General features: G+C 47.2%; 6 non-coding genes across 6 annotated transcripts; all 6 read left to right on the top strand.

Annotated features, from left to right (window-relative positions):
- Window positions 1-4,796: 4,796 nt before the first annotated feature.
- Window positions 4,797-4,868, top strand: TRNAD-GUC (transfer RNA aspartic acid (anticodon GUC)). Its single transcript has one exon. It is a non-coding gene; the product is annotated as a tRNA-Asp (tRNA).
- Window positions 4,869-5,040: 172 nt separating this feature from the next.
- Window positions 5,041-5,112, top strand: TRNAD-GUC (transfer RNA aspartic acid (anticodon GUC)). The gene has a single exon. It is a non-coding gene; the product is annotated as a tRNA-Asp (tRNA).
- A 171-nt stretch (window positions 5,113-5,283) lies between these two features.
- TRNAD-GUC (transfer RNA aspartic acid (anticodon GUC)) lies at window positions 5,284-5,355 on the top strand. Its single transcript has one exon. It is a non-coding gene; the product is annotated as a tRNA-Asp (tRNA).
- Window positions 5,356-19,197: 13,842 nt separating this feature from the next.
- TRNAD-GUC (transfer RNA aspartic acid (anticodon GUC)) lies at window positions 19,198-19,269 on the top strand. The gene has a single exon. It is a non-coding gene; the product is annotated as a tRNA-Asp (tRNA).
- Window positions 19,270-19,439: 170 nt separating this feature from the next.
- TRNAD-GUC (transfer RNA aspartic acid (anticodon GUC)) lies at window positions 19,440-19,511 on the top strand. Its single transcript has one exon. It is a non-coding gene; the product is annotated as a tRNA-Asp (tRNA).
- Window positions 19,512-19,681: 170 nt separating this feature from the next.
- TRNAD-GUC (transfer RNA aspartic acid (anticodon GUC)) lies at window positions 19,682-19,753 on the top strand. Its single transcript has one exon. It is a non-coding gene; the product is annotated as a tRNA-Asp (tRNA).
- The last annotated feature ends 770 nt before the right edge of the window (window positions 19,754-20,523 follow it).

Raw genomic sequence — 20,523 nt, 5'->3', positions numbered from 1 at the left:
AATATCAATCGTAAATACAGAAACATGAAATACAGAAGGAGATCTCAAGATAATACACGGTGTGCGGGGCCCCCTGTGCAAGTAAACTAAGGAAAAGCGAAGCCTTTGAGAGCGAATTCCAGAATACATTAAAAAGAGGTAAGGCCGAAATTGAAATTATTAAGATATTGTTTATTAGAACTAAATAGGGAATATTTCCATGCTTCCTTCAAACAATTCCAAACAAGCTATTCCTTTCAAATAATACTGAATGGGTCCCGCAAAAAGATACAGCAGAAGAAAGCAGAGTTGATGCATACTAATTATAAATTATCTGTAAACGCAAGTTGTGATGAAGTATAGTTTTTATTGGAAAGCATGGGTTCTGGGAATATGCTGAAAACAAAAATGCGTCGGCCGAACTAAGACGAACGTATTACCCTTTTCATACAAATAAACCTGTGACAAGGGCAGGTTATTTATTAGGTTGAATAAAAGAAAGAAGGTGTTCTTCAAGCCAGAAAATAAATGATGCGAAGAACTTGTTTTTGAATACTAATGACCCCAACTTACAATGAAATCAATTATATGGCTGCGGACAAATGCCCTATATAAAGTGATTAGGACTTTGAGCTTAACTTTAATCCAAGTTTTTAGTACACGTATCGTAGGACTTCTATTTTTTCTATACTGGATGTATGTGACGATGAAATAAAAAGCTTGTATGAACTAAGACTTAAAGAATACCAGCGTTATCGAAGAAGATAAGGAGCTCCTTGTTAACGTAAAGTGATGGGGAAAGTGCTAACTTTCCTCGAGGTGAGTCAGAGTGCGAAAGATGATTTCGAAGCCTATGTGGACAGTCGCTCGCAGGGCTTGTAACAGAAATCACCGAGCTCATTATTGCCTATTAAATATTGCGTTTGGAACCTATGCTTCCGTCCTTAGGTCATTTCGTCTCGGTGCTTTTCGGCGCTCTTTGACAGTGGTCAACGCTCAGTCTAGCCAGTGTTATATGTTTCGCCGTCCGGCCGATAACCCATTAAGCACATCATTGTTCCGCGTAGGTTATTTCTGCAGTGCCAAGGAAGGCTTTATGGGAAGGTGGTATGGAGAAAGCCGACTCATGTCCCCGCAAGTTTGAAGACGATTATCCCTTAACTGGTGCCATGACATCGCAATTCCTTCTCGTTGTGTGCGCTTTGAGCATCTTTTGGCTTCAATGTCGCAACTGCAGCACGTGCAGCAGCGTTATTATCTTAATACCGGTCAATGAAGCTTTCCTAAAAGGTTATCACAGAGGAGAGCCTAATTCCTAATGTCCATTATAAATAATTACTTTGGACCGAAATTCCCCACTGCTATAAGTTTCAACGACAAAAAATATTACCTTGCTTCAAAATCATAAACCTTTCGAGGCTGTCGTCGCTGAAACGCGTGCCATGCTCTCGCTCGCTCCGCTGCTGTAAAAATGCAGCCCTCCGTGTGGGGCGGTAAATAACGAGTTTACGCAGCCAGAACAACTCACCCAGAAAATTACTTCCTCCAGGTGGTGCTTAGGTCGTACGTTAGCTAGTGGTAGCGGCGCACTTTGAAACTTTTACGCCACATAAACCACAGCCACGAGCATAAATTCTGTTTTCTGTTCATTCTTCGATCTTTTGTTTCAGCCTCGTGTGTCAACACTACTATCAGCAACATTCTAGGCATTGGCACTGTAAGCATTTCAAAACACTTTTATTCATACTCTGGGTAAAAAAAATTAGCACACGTGCAAGACGGCAACTAAATCAAGTTTGCTCCACTTTTCAGCGATACCTTTAAAGGAGCAAGAACAATGAAGAAGGAGTTACCGTTAAATCCGCATGGCATCAGGTACTTAGCGGTAACGAATGACGACGGGGTTCCCTTCGACCTAATAATGCTCACGGGCCTTCATAGTTTATGGCGTGCAAGGATGTCTGGGTACTACTGCGACCCGGACGCTAGGCCTGCGCCTACGTATTTCCGAGAAAGCATGTCTCGTTTCATTGAAATAAAGAAAATACAAGAATGTGTACCCGAATGGCTGTCGAGGATAGAACTTCTGACAGCACTGAAAGAATTTTAATTAGACAACGCCAGTCCTTATAGGACTGATGGCATGTATGTTCTTTCAAAATGATTTCTATTTGTTAATTGTGTATTGTAATGTTGTTCTGTATTTTGTGCTCTGTACAATGTCGAAGACCGGCAATAAATAAAAAGAGAATTGGCCAGTATCCCCGTCTGTCACGCGGGAGACAGGGGTTCGATTCCCCGAAAGGAAGTAATCTTCTTACTTCTTTTTTTTAGACACACGTAGGTGCGCCCGCAACAATTATCTGCAGTACCTGTCTGTATCTTTCGCGCGCTTGCGAGTAAGGTTGTGCGAAACCTTTTGCGCTTTTATTCCCATCGTGTATATAGTGCTTTAACGGACGCTTCTCATGTCTCCTCGTTAGTATAGTGGCCAATATCTTCGCCTCTCACGCGGGAGACCGGGGTTCGATTCCCCGAAAGGGAGTGATGTTTTTACTTCTTTTTTTTTTTTGAGACACACGTAGGTGCGCCATCTCTCCCGTGTGTCTTTGACCTGCCCTTTCCAGTACTGCTCACTATCACGATAGGCATCGAGCGGAACGCCCAAGTACTTGCCTGGGGTCGTCACCCAATGCACGTTGGCAAAATGATCTGGCTTCGTTTGCCACGATCCATGCCAGAGCCCGAGGCACTTCGACCAGTTAACTCCACTACCAGTGACATGGCTAAATTTACGGACACATTTGACAGCCTCAATTATGCTCCCCTGATCCTCCGCAAAAACAGCGACATCATCTGCATAAGCCAGCAGCTTCACTTCAACTGCTTGAAGCTTGAATCCCGTAATTCTATTGTTTTCAATCAATCTCATACACAGGGTTTCAATGTAGATACAAAACAACAGAGGGCTGAGGGGGCAGCCCTGACGCACAGAACGTTGCAGCCTAATGGGAGCCCCCAAACTCTTATTCACGATCAATCTGGTCATGCAGTTACGGTACGCCAGGGCGACCCCCTCGCAGATTACAGATCCGAGATTGGCATAGTCTAAAGCGGCAAACAAGATGTCATGAGCCACGCCATCAAAAGCCTTCTCGAGGTCAATCTGTAAAATGGCAATCCGACCATTACAATCATCACAGCACTCAAGTACACTGCGCGCATTGTGAATATTAGTAACAATACTCCGGCCTTTAATCCCACATGTCTGGTGAGGCCCGACGATGTCCTGTATCACTGACTGCAATCTTCGCACCAATATCTTAATAAAGATTTTATACTCGATATTGATGAGTGCTATGGGACGATACGCCGTAACATATCTTAATTCCGCTGCATCATCAGTTTTAGGAATGAGTACTGTGCGTGACGACATCAAAGCAGCTTTTCATGAGCTTTTCATGAGTATTCACCGACCACAGGAGCAGATGTATTGAAGCGAGTGAAACGGATGCCAGTGCGATCTGGGGTTAAAACTTTTTTCTTTCAATTGCATACTGGAACTCTTCCCGTCAAACCTTGGCTACAAGAAAAAAGCCTCTTTGTCGCATGGTCGATCAACTGCAGCAGGTGTCGAAAACCAGAGACGGTCGAACACATATTTTAGGACTGCTCGGACGCACTTTTCTTGTGGGACATTCTGCAACGTACACTAAAAAAGGAGTTGCCTATTCCACCGTACGTCATCTATTTCCTTCCAATTGCCAGTGAAGGTGGTGTTCCTTATGAAATGCTTATGGCGTTGATTCTACACAGCCTGTGGAAAACACGCATGGACGTCAGGCATGAGACTGGTTATTCGCCCAGCTAGAGAGCACTTTCCTGAAAGTATTTTGCTCTTGCGCGAGGCTTGCAATGCACGACTAGATAAGCCTGAATGGGCTACCTTGTTAGATGAAATCGTCTGTCTAAAGCGGTTCTAACAATGCACGCCTGCCAAATGACGGCAGGCGGTTATATCACCAGAGCACTGTACATATCATCCTTACGCCATCTGTATGTCTGTTTCACTTGTCAAAGAATGGCAATAAAGAAAAAAAAATCCTCGTTAGTATAGTGGCCAGTATCCCCGCCTGTCACGCGGGAGACCGGGGTTGCTGTTTTCCTGTGGGACATCCTTAAACGGACACTTCAGAAAGATTTGCCAGTAACACCCTTTGGTATCCGATTCTTGCCATGTGAAGCTCCTGATGAAATGCCATGTGACATGTTCATGTTACTGTGTTTACATAGTGTGTGGAAAACGAGGAGAGCGGTCAGAAATGCAGATGTCAACGCAAGATCGGCCACGCAAAACTTCAGTGAGAACTGTGTGTACATACGAGATGTTCTCAAAACCCAGAGGAACCCACCGGATTGGATACCTGTGTTTGATAAGCTGGCTTCTCTGAAGCCATTTTAGCTTCACACTCCAGCCAAGAAAAGGCTCATGCGTCTTTTATTGCACTTGTAAAATTGTATTTATGAGTTCTGTGTTTGGAAGTGCCAAACCGGTAATAAAGAAAAAAAAGAACCTCGTTAGTATAGTGGCCAGTATCCCCGCCTGTCACGCGGGAGACCGGGGTTGAATTCCCCTACGGGGAGTGTTTCTTTTTTCCTTCTTGTTTGTAGGCGCACGCGGCGCCGCACTCGACACTGCACCTTAGTAGCTGTCTCTATCTTTTTTCTACTTGTGGGTAAGATTGCGTGAACGCTTTTGCATATCTTTTTTTTTTTCAAATCGTGTATATACTGCTTTAGCTGGCACATCCCACGTCTCCTCGTTAGTATAGTGGCCAGTATCCCCGCCTGTCACGCGGGAGACCGGGGTTCGATTCCCCGACGGGGAGTGTTTCTTTTTCCTTCTTGTTTGTAGGCGCACGCGGCGCCGCACTCGACACTGCACCTTAGTAGCTGTCTCTATCTTTTTTCTACTTGTGGCTAAGATTGCGTGAACGCTTTTGCATATCTTTTTTTTTTTCAAATCGTGTATATACTGCTTTAGCAGGCACATCCCACGTCTCCTCGTTAGTATAGTGGCCAGTATCCCCGCCTGTCACGCGGGAGACCGGGGTTCGATTCCCCGACGGGGAGTGTTTCTTTTTTCCTTCTTGGTTGTAGGCGCACGCGGCGCCGCACTCGACACTGCACCTTAGTAGCTGTCTCTATCTTTTTCTACTTGTGGGTAAGATTGCGTGAACGCTTTTGCATATCTTTTTTTTTTCAAATCGTGTATATACTACTTTAGCTGGCACATCCCACGTCTCCTCGTTAGTATAGTGGCCAGTATCCCCGCCTGTCACGCGGGAGACCGGGGTTCGATTCCCCGACGGGGAGTGTTTCTTTTTTTCTTCTTGTTTGTAGGCGCACGCGGCGCCGCACTCGACACTGCACCTTAGTAGCTGTCTCTATCTTTTTTCCACTTGTGGGTAAGATTCCGTGAACACTTTTACATATCTTTTTTTTTTCAAATCGTGTATATACTGCTTTAGCTGGCACATCCCATGTCTCCTCGTTAGTATCGTCCAAAGCACGAAGATACCCTTCTGCTCTAACCACGGTTTAACGGGCAGAGTTCCGGTGTGCAAGTAAAAGAAGAACGTTTTCACCGTGCACCGTACTGGCATCCGCTTCACCCTTTTCAGTACGTCTTTGCCTGCTCCTGTTGACAAAATGGTGCGATACAGTGGTTCTGGCATACATACATCAACAACATCTTTGTACAGTTACTTTCGTGTGACGTTGCTTAGATACTGTAATGAGAACCGTGCTGCGAGGAACTCGTAAGACCAGACGACTTCTCGCAGGAAGCCTCGTACTTTCGGCCCATCAACCCGATCAGACGACACAATAAACGCTGGCATAACGTCACACAATCGCATTTGAATCACAGTACGTAGGAAAGCATTGCTTTGCTCTCGCATAAAGAGAAATCTGGACACTACCTGTTTTAGAAACAAATACGCCAAGCCCAGTTCGCCACTTTTCACTGACCGGAATAAATTTGTACGGCTTGTACGTTCCCAAGTTGGTCCCCATATATACACTGCTAGCACCCTGTGGAGTCTTTGAATGCTTGCTCTCGTCGCACACAGTACTTGCAGAACGTACCAAATCTTGGCTGCTTATTGTGCAAGCAACCAGAAACTATCGACCATATTTTTCTTGATTGCGTAGACGCCACCTTCTTATGGGACATACTGCAACGTACTTTAAAAAAAGAGTTACCGATTACCCCATATGGCATCCGCTTCCTCCCAACCGATAATGATGAAGGGGTTCCGTATGACATGTTTATGGCTTTATGTCTTCACAGCATCTGGAAAACAAGAATGTCAGTGTATCATGCAGATATGAACGCCCAGCCAGCCAGAGTGTACTTCAAAGAAAGTATCGCGTTTATTTGTGAGATATATAAAGCACAGATTGATGCACCAGCATGGATGCCTGTATTAGATGCTCTTGTCAACCTGAAGCGGTTTTAAATACCCACGCTTGCCCAAACCGGGCAAGCGTTTTTAATTACCTTATGTAGTGTGAATTTGTGATTGTATCGCTTTGTTTCAATCCTGATAAAGGTAATAAAAAAATCCTCGTTAGTATAGTGGCCAGCATGGATTGTGCTTCCGGCCACCAAGCGTGACGGACGTATGACGACTGGCTCCGTTGGAGCGGCTTCAGCGGCCAGTTCTGGCCGCGGTAACAGGGCTATGGAAATGGAAAACGACTACCAGGTTGTTCTGCCAAGTCTCCCGACCGGGCGTTTAGTTTTAAATACTGTTTTTTTTGCACGCGGATATCAGGGCCCGCCCGTACCGGGTAGAAGATTTTCGAGACGAGTTGGCTAGGCAATCGCTTCTCTCAGATGTTATCGCCCTGGGGGCGTATCGGATGAGCCATGTCAGGGCCATCACGCTGAAGGATGCGGATGCCGTTAAGAAGATTGCAGGCGTCGGCGAGCTGCGCGTCAAAGAACGCCGCTGCATGGTTATTGACCCGGCGAACCAGGACGTACGTCTCAAGCTCCATTGGCTGCTTCACACGGCGCCGGACGAGGACGTGCGTGTCGCGCTTGCACCGTACGGAAAGGTCTCCGAGGTAGTCCGGGAGCGCTGGCGTGTGCACGGCGTGTCAGAGAAAGGCTCAACGAGCAGGATGGTCACGCCGAAATTAAAGCTGGCGTTAAACTGGACGACTTGCCGCACCAGCTTAACGTTGGGGGTGACTTGGCACTCGTCGTTGTGCCTGGAAGGCCTCCGTTATGCCTTCGCTGCCGAGGTACGGGACACATTCGTCGGGAGTGTAAGGTCCCGCGATGCGGAGCTTGTCGACGTTTCGGTCACGAAGACGGTGAGTGCCCCCGTACTTATGCGAGCATCACCGGCCCTGGAACCAGTGAAGATGCCTCGGAGTATTTGATGGATGAGGCGGACGCAGAAGAGGCAGCGAGGACAACTGGGAAAATGGAGACGAAAGATGGGCCTTCGTTTACGCCTCTGGTTAAGCAGAAGACAACGACAACGTTGACGTCTCCTGCAGTGGTGGCATCTCAGCTAGCGCAGCGTGACCCCGAAAGCGACAGCAGTCACAGCGTGGTGGCCGATACGAAAGCTTCGCTGAAAACCCCGGACCGCGTGGAGCCTCGCATTGCCGACGCCGTCATTGCCGACGATAAAGCGGCTGCCCTAACCGCTGGAAAACGGTCCCGCGAAGAGAGCGCCGGTGAGAACCTGCAGCCTGGTGGTAGTAGCAGTGGGGAGCCGCCTCCAAAAACGACAGGAAGTCGACGTTCGTCGTTGAAGCCGCGTCCAAACCTTTTGGCCGAGCCATGGCAGGCAGGTAAACTGCCTCCGTAATTTTTTTCCTGTGTTCTGTGGAATGTCAGCGTCGGTTGTGTATCGACCGACACGGTGTTTTTGGCTTACTTTTCGAGTTTGCGCGCATGCAAAGTGGAGGATGCGACGAGGAATTGCCTCAGACCACGTCGAGGCAAACACCAGACAACCCTTTGGGTGGCCTGACAGACCCCCCGAACATCATTGCGGAACACCAGTCGGGAGAATCACATGGTCGACAGAGGTAGGCACCATGCGGATCGCGCCCCTTTTTATTACGTAAAGGTATGGTAGTTGAGCTAAGAACCCCATTGCGTGTAGCAACTTTGAATGTTAGAGGGCTGGGAGCACGAAGGCGGCAATGTCAGCTTAATCGCCTCCTTATTGATAATGACCTTGACCTAATAGCTGTGCAAGAATCAAAGATAGAGTCGCAAGAACATGCTGACCGCATGGTGCCCCCTTTCCGCGCCAACTTTGAAGTGTGTGTGTGTCACTCCGTTGGGACATCGGGTGGATGCCTTATCTTCATTCGCAACACATTAGGTATAAGTGTGGAGTCTGTATTTGCATGTGAAAGTGGCCACCTCTTGGTTGTTGATTTTTCTTTTTCAAACTTACACTGGCGCGTTGTATGTGTTTATGCCCCCAATGTTGAAAGTGAACGTAAATGTTTTTTTGATTCCATTGAGCCGTAGTTGAATTGTGACAAGGTGTTGCTTGTATTGGGAGAATTTAACTGCGTATGTGCTGCTACTGACCGAGTGAAGTATAGACCAGTGAGGGACAAGAGCGCGGAACTGTTGACTGAATTTGTGCATGATTATTTATTGGAGGACGTTGGAAGTGTGTTTTCGGCTGGAACACGGCCTGATTACACACACTTTCAACGCGACAGTCACGCAAGATTAGATAGGTTGTATGTTTCTGCTGATCTCGTGCCACAATGCACAGCCTATGATGTAAAACCTGAGTCGTTTAGTGATCATTGCCTTGTGAGCGCGACTTTTGGAACGAAGGGAAGGAAATCACGCTTTAATTGGTACCTTTGGAAACTAAATGAGAAAATTTTAGACGATGAAGGATTTGTCAAGGAAATTAAAAGCGATCTTGATGGTGTACTAGCTGAGCAAGCGGACTGCTTTGCCGTTTAATGGGAAAGTTTCAAAGAACGAGTGAAGCTTAAAGCTATAGGAAAAAGTAGCGCAATTCGGTATAAACAGAAAGAAAAAGAAAGGGAACTTCGCGAACAACTCGAGTGCTTGGTTAGGATGGAAACCAATAAGCCAGGAAATTTTAGTAAAGAAATAAAAGACGTAAAGTGTCAGATCGAAACAATTGACACTGACAGGTACAGAGCAGCAATAATACGCTCAAGGAGCGATAACTTGTGGGCAGGCGAAGCGCCTACAAAGCGGGCGCTATCAGATGAAAAGCGGTACGCTTGCCGGAAGGAAATCGGGCAAGTAAGATACGAGGGGCACATTACAAACGACCCTAGTAAGATTCAGCGCGCTATTATGGAATACTTTGCTGAACTTTTCGGCAATAGGCGCGAGCATGCGCAAGGGTTTGAAGGGGATTTCCTCCGACTAATGCCAACACTCGACAATGATGTAAGAGAGCGTCTTGAATTGCCTATTACTTTGGAAGAGATCGAGAAAGCAATAGATGATCTTCCGTCTGGAAAAGCGCCGGGGCCAGATGGGCTGAACGCTGCCTTCTATAAAACCTTTAAACATGATGTTTCTCAGTTCTTGTTACAAGTGATAACAGAAGCCTATGAACGCAAAAAAGTTCCATTGTCCTTTGGTATTTCACACATTGTACTTATTCCCAAGTCTGATGATCCGGAGAAACGAATGTTAGTGGGTTCCTACAGACCTATCAGCCTCACTAATGTCGACTATGAGGTGTACATGAAAGTACTAGCCAGACGACTTCAGAGTGTAATCGACAAATTAGTAGGGCCGCACCAAACCTGTGGCATCAGAGGACGCAGCATTGCAACAAATATACATGTGGCCAGAACCGTATTGGAATGTGTTGACGCGCTTGGAAGCCAGGTAGCTATGATACAGCTGGACTTCGCTAAAGCGTTCGACCGCGTTTCACATGAGATTCTTTTCTCCATTCTAGAGCATGCTAACCTGGGTAGTGTAATAGTAGGAGTAAAAATGGCGTACGCAAATTGTATGACACGCATTATAGTTAATGGTGACCTTACTGAGCGCCTCACAGTGCGTTCTTCGGTGAGGCAAGGTTGTCCGCTCTCTGCCCTGCTTTTTGCAGCGTATCTAGAGCCTTTATGTATGGCCATTATCAACAGTGATTACGTCACGGGTTTCAAGCTGCAATCTGCTCAGGTGAAACTTCTTGCGTATGCGGACGACATAGCGGTATTTTGCACGAACAGAGAAAGCATTTGTAAAGTTACAAACATTCTGCAAAGGTTTTGTAACCAGACTGGATGTCAAGTAAACTGGGAAAAAAGTTCCGGATTTTGGCACGGGGAATGGGATATTACACCGCAATTTTTCTCACGGCTGCAATGGTCTCCCATGCCAACGCGATACCTTGGTGTGCCCCTAGAATGTTACCGCGATCCCAGCCCACTTTGGAACGAAGAGATGTCAAGGGCGAGAGAGAAAGCGGGAGCATGGCAGGGAAGGAATCTGTCAATTTTCTCACGTGCCTTTGTCTGCAATGTTTTTCTCATTTCAAAAATATGGTACCTCATGAATGTGCTGTGTGCTTCGCGGACCTCTATTCAAAAATTGCATCGTATATTTGCCGTCTTTCTTTGGACTTCGACCTGGGAAAAAACGAGGAGAACAAACCTGTTTCTTTCAGTGAAGAGTGGGGGCCTTGCACTGGTTCATTTGTTTTTGCGTCAAGTGATATCACGCTTTATTTTCTTTCGTGATCAAAATGACATCTTCTTAAGAACGGTTATACAGGTCCGATTGCAGAGGCTACTCCCAAGAGACATAGTGTCCTCTGGTGAAAACATGTGCGGTGCTGTAACCGGATTTTTGCGCGAGGTTGTGCTTTCTTGTAAGTTGTTAGAAGTGCGTTTTTCCCCAGACTATTTGTACAGTGTTCCCAAGAAAAAGCTGTACAAAGATATTGTGGATATCATGCTGCCGTAGCCATTGTACCGGGCGCCTTATCGTGGAGGCTCAGGGCAGAATATTTTAAAGCGAGTGAAGAAGATGCCAGTTAGGCCAGGCGTGAAAACATTCTTAATCAAGTTACACTCTAATACATTACCTGTCAAAACGTGGCTTCCAGAGGAGGGAATCTTTGTCCCTTGGACAACGAACTGTCTTTTATGTAAGAGGCCAGAGACAATCGAACATGTTTTTCTGGACTGCTGGGACGCGATATTCCACTGGGACGTCCTACAGAGAATTATAGAGAAAGAGTTACCACTAGACCCTTATGGTATTAGGTTTTTACCGGTTGATCACGAAGATGTACCATATGATTTGTTCATGCTTCTTGGCCTCCACAGCTTGTGGAAAACACAAATGCAAGTAAGGCATGCAGATGTTAATACGCGCAGTGCACGTGAAAACTTTATTGAAAGCGCTGCTTACCTTCGGGACTGCATCAGGGCGCAGCATGACCCACCTCAGGGGGTAACACTTCTTGATGATTTAGTGAGTTTGAAGAAATTTTAACTTTGCTCGTCTCAGCTCAAGCGCAGCTGAAGTGCTTTATCGTTTGTGGCTCATTGTCCCTCATCATGTGAATTTCGGAAATAAAGAAAAAAAAGTATAGTGGCCAGTATTCCCGCCTGTCGCGCGGGAGACCGGGGTTTGATTCCCCGACGGAGAGTGTTTCTTTTTTCCTTCTTGTTTGTAGGCGCCCGCGGCGCCGCACTCGACGCTCCACCCTAGTAGGTGTGTCTATTTTTTTCCACTTGTGGGTAAGATTGCGTGAATGCTGTTGCATATCTTTTTTTTTTTTTTCAAATCGTGTATATACTGCTTTAGCTGGCACATCCCATGTCTCCTCGTTGGTGTAGTTGCCAGTATCCCCGCCTGTCACGCGGGAGACCGGGGTTCGATTCCCCGACGGGGAGTGTTTCTTTTTTTCCTTCTTGTTTGTAGGCGCACGCGGCGCCGCACTCGACACTGCACCCTAGTAGCTGTCTCTATTTTTTTCCACTTGTGGGTAAGATTGCGTGAACGCTTTTGCATATCTTTTTTTTTTTTTCAAATCGTGTATATACTGCTTTAGCTGGCACCTCGCATGTCTCCTCGTTAGTATAGTGGCCTCAAGGAGGAGTTCTCAGTAGAGTGCCTGAAGGAGGAGTTCTCAGCCCGACTATTTTCGATGTTGCCCTTATTGGCCTTGCGGAAATATTTCCTGATACAGTACGCATCAGTACATACGCAGTAGACATATGCATATGGGCACCCGCAGTCACGCGACCGCAAATTCGTGCCAGATTGCAGTTTTACCATTGCAGCGAGCTGTTTCTTTAACGTCTCAGTACCTGCAGCGCCAAGGACGGCAACTGGCCCCAGACAAGTGCGCTGCGATAGCGTTCACACGGAAGCTTATGTGTTGGTATCCAATTATGATCAATGGAAATGCGATCCCATATGTCACCCACCACAAGTACCTCGGCGTTGTCATTGACCGCGGTGTTTCATGGTCGAAACATGTGGCAATGTTAAAGAAAAAATTAACTGGGCTTGCTCAAGTTTTTCGCTTTCTGGCCGGTATGAAGTGGGGTCCATCTGAGAGTTCGCTACTCCGGCTGTACCAGGCTCTCTACGTCGGATACATTCGGTATAGCCTGCCAGTTCTATCAGGTATGAGCCCGTCATGTTTACGCACGCTGGAAAGTGCCCAGGCACAGATGCTGAAAACATGTCTCGGTGTTCCACGTTGCACCTCAACCCACGGAACAATTCAGGAGGTTCGCGTCACCCCTTTACCTGTCTATCTACGATGCGAACCTCTTCGAGTATTTCTGCGACTGCTTTGTCGTCATGGACGTCATCCCTTATCGACATTACCCGATATACGGCAGGACTCCACTTTTTCAAGAGCCGTTAAATGGCAATAATCTGCCATACCAGCATACTTTGCCCCGGCTGACCTTCCGCATATGCCCCCATGGGTAATGTCCAAAATACCGGTACGTCTATCTATTCTGGGAATTTCTAAAAAATCGCGAATACCTACCATCGGCCTCAGACATTTAACACTTCAATATATATCGAAAGAATATGACTCCTCGGTGAGCGTGTAAACAGACGGATCGGTATCGTCGTATGCGTCTGGTGCGGCTTTCGTCGTGCCTGCGCATCAAGTCATTCGACGGTTTCGTCTGCATAAGAAGACGACTTCAACATCTACGGAACTAGTGGCAATCAGAGAGGCCGTTCAATATATTTCGCGACAGCCTGCTGAAATATGGACAGTCTTCAGCGACGCAAAATCGGCTCTTCAGCTACTTAGAGTGGTGTTGAAAGAAAGCGCTTACAGAGTGTTGCCTCTTCAAACTGCCGAGCTCTACACTTTAGCGCAAGAAAACGGCCACCACATCACATTTCAGTGGATTCCCAGTCACTGTGGTATACAGGGCAACGAACTGGCCGACGCGGAAGCGAAGAAAGCACTCGAAGAACGAGAGTCACTGCTTTCAATTCCTTTTTCAAAAGCGGACGCCAACTGTCTCCTCTCCAGTGTCATCCGAAAATTGACAGCAAAGCACTGGGACAATCCGGATAATCGCCACAGACGACTCCAGAGATTGGACCCTGCCATGAATTTTAGGCTACCACCGAAAATTCAACGAAGCTGTGCCAGTCTTCTGCACAGACTAAGGCTGGGGGTAGCGTTTACGCGCGGATACGTGCACCTCATGCTACGCACCGAGTCTCCACACTGTGAGGTGTGCAATGTGACTGAGACTATAGGTCATGTGCTTTGTGACTGCCCTCAGTACGTGGAAGATCGTGAAAGGTTGGACAACGACCCTACGCGTCTCGACAGCGCACCGTTGTCGGAGGACATTATTTTAGGCCCTTGGCCAGATGCTCAATCGAGTTTCAAGGCCATTCAGCCATTACTGAACTTTTTAAAAACTACGGGCCTGGATTGCAGACTTTGAGCATGCCAAATTGCTTGCGGATTCTACTTCCGGCCGTGATAGCAAACGGACGCGTGTGGAATGTGCTCCGCCGGAGCGGTATCAGCGGCCCAGTCGGGCCGCGGAAACAGGTTTTTTGCTGATGAAGCCCTGTACTATCAAGTTATTCTGCCGTCGCTGCCAACAGGTGCGTCTGTAGCGAATACTGTTTTTCTTGACGTGGATTTGAAAGCCAGGCCTTACCGTGTAGAAGACTTTCGGGACACGTTGTTTCATCTCGGAGTGCTTCCTGAAGTGATAGCTTTGGGGGCGTTCCAGATGAACCATGTTTGGGCCGTCACTTTTAAAAGTGCAGAAGCTACGAAGAAGATGGTAGAAATTGGGGAAGTTCTGGTCAAGGAGAAACGGTGCCTTGTGGTTGACCCCGAAAATCAAGAAGTGCGCATCAAGCTTTACTGGGTGCTACATAATGTTCCGGACGAAGAAGTGCGCTCTGCTCTAGCACCGTATGGGAAAGCATGCGATATATACAAGGAGCGCTGGCGAGTGCACGGAATAGCTGACAAAGGCTCGTCTACGCGCACGTTTGGTCTGAAGCTCAAGCCTGGTGCAACTCTAGAAGATTTACCCCATCAGTGGCGCGTTGCAGGAATCATGGTTCTACTCGTTGCGCCGGGACGCCCACCGCTATGCTTGAGGTGCCATGCCACAGGCCATATCAGGCGCGACTGCCGGGTACCGCGTTGTGCCAAATGTCGGCGATATGGCCACGATGAAAGCGTCTGCGTGCGAACCTACGCAAACGTGGCCGGAGTCAAAGCAAATGATGAACTCTCGACGGAACATCTAATGGACGAGGCAGACGCGGCCGAAACTACCCCCGAGGCAGACAGCTCGCGAACTATTGGTGCAGCAAACGTGTCACATGTGAAGCAAAAGGCTGCAGTCATTATTGCGGAAGACACAGCCATCGCTTCAACAGAGGCTGTAGAGACACAGGCGATGGGCGCTCCAACGAGCCAACACATTGCACCTGGCGCGAGTGTCGAGCAAAGCCCTGAGACTACAGACGTCATTATGGCAAGTACCAGCAGCCCTGCACCAAAACGACTCCATGAGGACGGCAAAGAAGGGCACAAGACCGACCAGAATGCAACGGATGAGCCGCCTGTGAAAACGACACCCCATCGAAGGACTACATTTAAACCCGCACCGAAAATACCGCTCGAGCCACGGCCCGAGCGGAAACCGCCGGCCCCGCCGGCGACGTGACTAGGTGTCGAGCCTTCTTTTTTTCCAACCGGACACTATCAGCGGAAGGGACTGGAAAGACAGTGCGTTGACGTCGTCACGGCGAAGTCTAAATTCTAATCAATATGGCTGGAACGACTGGGATTTTCTATAAAAAATGTGAGTATTTTGCCGTCTTGTGATAAGCAAGGGATACTATGCGGTTTGTGTTTATAAAAAAAAATGGGTGTTACTCTCCAAACGCCTCTTTATGTAGGCACTCTTAACGTGCGGGGCCTGTCGACACGGAGAAAACAATACCAGCTGAGTCGACTTTTTATGGAAAATGAATTGGACGTAATACCCATACAGGAAACGAAGATCGAAAGTCAGGAAGGAACAAACCGCATGGTTGAACCTTTTAGGGCGTACTACAATGTATGCGTTGCGCATGCAGTAGATACAGCCGGTGGTTGTGCGCTGTTCTTGAAGCACTCCACAGGTATATCTGTTGATAGTGTGTACGCGTGTGACACTGGACGACTTATTGTATGTGACATAACGTTGCAAGCCCAGAAGTTCCGAATAGTTTGTTTACATGCCCCAAATGCACCAAGTGAGCGCAGATTGTTTTTTGAAAGTGTTGAACATTATCTGAATTGTGACAGGGCAATTATAATGATGGGGGACTTTAATTGCGTATCCAGAGTAGAAGACAGGACAAGAGATGCACCGATACGAGATGCGAGTATGTCGGTACTAAATGCGCTGACTGAAGGTCACCTGTTAGAAGATGTAGGGTGCTTCCTGTCAAATGGCACATTGCCTCGGTTTACCCACTACCAGGGGGACAGCCACGCTAGATTAGATCGTATTTATGTTTCGGCAGATTTGGCACCCGTCTGCAATAAGTATGACATTAAAAACGTTTTCTTTAGCGACCATGGTTTGGTTGTGTGCGCACTAGGTCCGAGGAAACCGGCGAAATTTAACTGGCAGCTGTGGAAATGCAATGTTAAACTCCTCAGTGATGAGGTATATATGAAGGAAACAAAAGAAAAAAATTGGAGACCTACTGGCAAATGAACCGGAGTGTTATGCGGAGGCATGGGAACATTTTAAGGAAAACGCAAAAATCTCAGCCATCGAAACAGCCGGGGCATTGCGGAGGAAGCAAAACAAAGAAGAAACTGAGCTCCAAAGCCAGCTTGATTTTTATTTGAATGCAGAGGCTAGAGCCCCGGGTAACTTTGCCAGAGAAATAAAAGAAATATAAAAGCAAACTAGAAATTATTAATACAGAAAAGTACAGGGGCGCAGTTGTACGAGCGCGTACGGAAAAAATGTATATAGGTGAAATCCCGACCAAACGCGCTCTATCAGATGAAAAAAGCTATGCGTCGCGCAACGAAATAAAAGCGATAATGTACAGAGATGAAGTTGTGCAAGACGAGGAACTGATACGTCGCGCATTTGTTGATTATTATCGGGATTTAGTTGGCCACGAACCACAGATTGTGGAAGGTTTTCAAAGCGATTTCTTGAGACACATGCCAAAACTTGAAGCAGAAGTTAAAACGAATCTCGAAGCACCAATCAGCGTTGCAGAAATTGAAGGGGCAATTGATGAATTGAGTGCAGGGAAATCGCCAGGCCCTGATGGTTTTGGCTCAGAATTCTACAAGGCTTTTAAAACTGAGATAGCAGTTGTCCTGCATAACGTAATAAAGGAGGCATACAGAACAAAGAAGTTGCCTCCTTCTTTCAGGCACAGCCATGTTGTACTTTTTCCAAAAACAGAGGATCCAGCTGCCTTGCTCTCTGTACGAGCGTATCGACCGATAACTCTAACGAACAGGGACTACAAGATCTTCGCTAAAGTTTTGGGTAGGAGACTGCAAAGTGTTATAACCACGCTTGTGGGGCCGCATCAGACTTGCGGCATATAAGGAAGGTCCATTGTAACAAACATACACGTGGCTAGAACCGTCCTGGAGTGCTGTGATGCGTACTGTAGTAAGGCCGCCATGGTACAACTGGATTTAGAGAAGGCATTCGACAGAGTTGTGCATAAAGTCCTTTTCAACATTCTAGAACACATTAATGTCGGGAAGGTCCTATCAGAAGGTATAGAAATGTGTTACCCAGACATTTCTAGCAGGATTAAAATTAATAAATCATTAACTGCCAGTTTCCAGATAAAGTCCTCTGTTTGGCAGGGATGCCCTTTGTCTCCTTTACTGTTCGCGCTGTACCTGGAACCTTTCTGTTTGAAAATCATGTCATCGAGTGGAATAAAAGGTTTTAAGTTGAGCACAAGTGAGGTTAAGCTACTTACGTACGCTGACGATATTGCAGTTTTCTGTTCGTACCAAGAAAGTGTCAGGAATGCCATCAGTATGGCGAAGAGTTTTTGTAAAGCGACCGGAAGCGTTATCAACTGGAGCAAATCTTTGGGCTTTTGGCATGGGGATTGGGACGACACCTCGGACGTTATTGAAAGCATGCAGTGGACGGTTTCGCCAACGAAATACCTCGGGGTGCCTTTAAATCACTACGAAGACACTAGTGATTATTGGAGAAATGAAGCGGAACAAATAAAAGAAAAATCGACAACATTTGGAGGGAGAGACTTATCTATATTTGCAAGGTCAACAGTATGTAACCTTTTTCTTGTAGCCAAGATTTCGTACGTTCTGCAAGTACTGTGTGCGACGAGAGCAAGCATTCAAAGACTCCACAGGGTGCTAGCAGTGTATATATGGGGATCAACTTGGGAACGTACAAGCCGTACAAGTTTATTCCGGTCAGTGAAAAGTGGCGGACTGGGCTTGGCGCATTTGTTTCTAAAACAGGTAGCGTCCAGATTTCTCTTTATGCGAGAGCAAAGCAATGCTTTCCTACGTACTGTGTTTCAAATGTGATTGTGTGACGTTATGCCAGCGTTTATTGTGTCGTCTGATCGGGTTGATGGGCCGAAAGTACGAGGCTTCCTGCGAGAAGTCGTCTGGTCTTACGAGTTCATCGCAGCACGGTTCTCATTACAGTATCTAAGCAATGTCACACGAAAGAAACTGTACAAAGATGTTGTTGATGTATGTATGCCAGAACCACTGTATCGCACCATGTTGTCAGCAGGAGCAGGCAAAGACGTACTGAAAAGGGTAAAGCGGATGCCAGTACGGTCCACGGTGAAAACGTTCTTCTTTTACTTGCACACCGGAACTCTGCCCGTTAAACCGTGGTTAGAGCAGAAGGGTATCTTCGTGCCTTGGACGATAAACTGCTTATTGTGCAAGCAACCAGAAACTATCGACCATATTTTTCTTGATTGCGTAGATACCACCTCCTTATGGGACATACTACAACGTACTTTAAAGAAAGAGTTACCGATTACCCCATATGGCATCCGCTTCCTCCCAACCGATAATGATGAAGAGGAGCCGTATGACATGTTTATGGCTTTATGTCTTCACAGCATCTGGAAAACAAGAATGGCAGTGTATCATGCACATATGAACGCCCAGCCAGCCAGAGAGTACTTTAAAGAAAGTATCGCGTTTATTCGTGAGATAAATAAAGCACAGATTGATCCACCAGCATGGATGCCTGTATTAGATGCTCTTGTCAACCTGAAGCGGTTTTAAATACCCACGCTTGCCCAAAGCGGGCAAGCGTTTTTAATTACTTTATGTAGTGTGAATTTGTGATTGTATCGCTTTGTTTCAATCCTGAGAAAGGTAATAAAAAAAAGAGAGGGTCAGTATAGTGGCCAGTATCCCCGCCTGTCACGCGGGAGACCGGGGTTCGATTCCCCGACGGGGAGTGTTTCTTTTTTCCTTCTTGTTTGTAGGCGCACGCGGCGCCGCACTTGACACTCCTCCCCAGTAACTGTCTATTTTTTTCCACTTGTGGGTAAGATTGCGCGAACGATTTCGCGTATTCTTTTTTTTTTTTTCACATCGTGCATATACTGCTTTAGCTGGCACCTCTCATGTCTCCTCGTTAGTATAGTGGCCAGTATCCCCGCCTGTCACGCGGGAGACCGGGGTTCGATTCCCCGACGGGGAGTGTTTCTTTTTTCCTTCTTGTTTGTAGGCGCACGCGGCGCCGCACTTGACGCTCCTCCCCAGTAACTGTCTATTTTTTTCCACTTGTGGGTAAGATTGCGCGAACGCTTTCGCGTATTTTTTTTTTTTTCAGATCGTGTATATACTGCTTTAGCTGGCACCTCTCATGTCTCCTCGTTAGTATAGTGGCCAGTATCCCCGCCTGTCACGCGGGAGACCGGGGTTCGATTCCCCGACGGGGAGTGTTTCTTTTTTCCTTCTTGTTTGTAGGCGCACGCGGCGCCGCACTTGACACTCCTCCCCAGTAACTGTCTATTTTTTTCCACTTGTGGGTAAGATTGCGCGAACGCTTTCGCGTATTTTTTTTTTTTTCAGATCGTGTATATACTGCTTTAGCTGGCACCTCTCATGTCTCCTCGTTAGTATAGTGGCCAGTATCCCCGCCTGTCACGCGGGAGACCGGGGTTCGATTCCCCGACGGGGAGTGTTTCTTTTTTCCTTCTTGTTTCTGGCGCACGCGGGGTCGCACTTGACACTCCTCCCCAGCAACTGTCTATTTTTTTCCACTTGTGGGTAAGATTGCGCGAACGCTTTCGCGTATCTTTTTTTTTTTAAATCGTGTATATACTGCTTTAGCTGGCACCTCTCATGTCTCCTCGTTAGTATAGTGGCCAGTGCTGCTTCCGGCCACCGAGCGTGACGGACGCATGATGACGGGCTCCGTTGGAGCGGCTACAGCGGCCTTTTCTGGCCGCGGAAACAGGACGATGGAACAGGAGGGCACCTACCAAGTTGTTCTGCCAGGTCTGCCAACAGGTCGTTATGTTTTAAATACAGTTTTTTTGCACGCTGATATCACGGCGCGACCGTACCGGATTGAAGATTTCCGTGACGCATTGGCACCGCATTCGCTTCTTCCGGATGTTATCGCCCTGGGGGCGTATCGCATGAGCCATGTCTGGGCTATCACTTTCAAGGACGCGGACGCGGTGAAGAAGATCTCGAGCATCGGGGAGCTGCGTGTAAAAAACCGGCGCTGCCTGGTGATTGACCCGGCGAACCAGGACGTTCGACTGAAGCTCCACTGGCTTCTACACAATCTGCCTGATGAGGACGTGCGTGTCGCCTTTGCGCCCTATGGAAAAGTTACCGAAGTAGCCCGGGAGCGCTGGCGTGTACAAGGTATGACAGAGAAGGGATCAACCACCCGGCTTGTCACCCTCAAGTTGAAAGCGGGCGTGAAGTTGGATGACTT

Source organism: Dermacentor andersoni, chromosome 4, assembly GCF_023375885.2.
Source record: "Dermacentor andersoni chromosome 4, qqDerAnde1_hic_scaffold, whole genome shotgun sequence".
Taxonomy (NCBI): Eukaryota; Metazoa; Arthropoda; class Arachnida; order Ixodida; family Ixodidae; genus Dermacentor; species Dermacentor andersoni.
The sequence above is the reverse complement of the archived record's forward strand: the minus strand, read 5'-3'. Positions and strand labels throughout refer to the sequence as shown.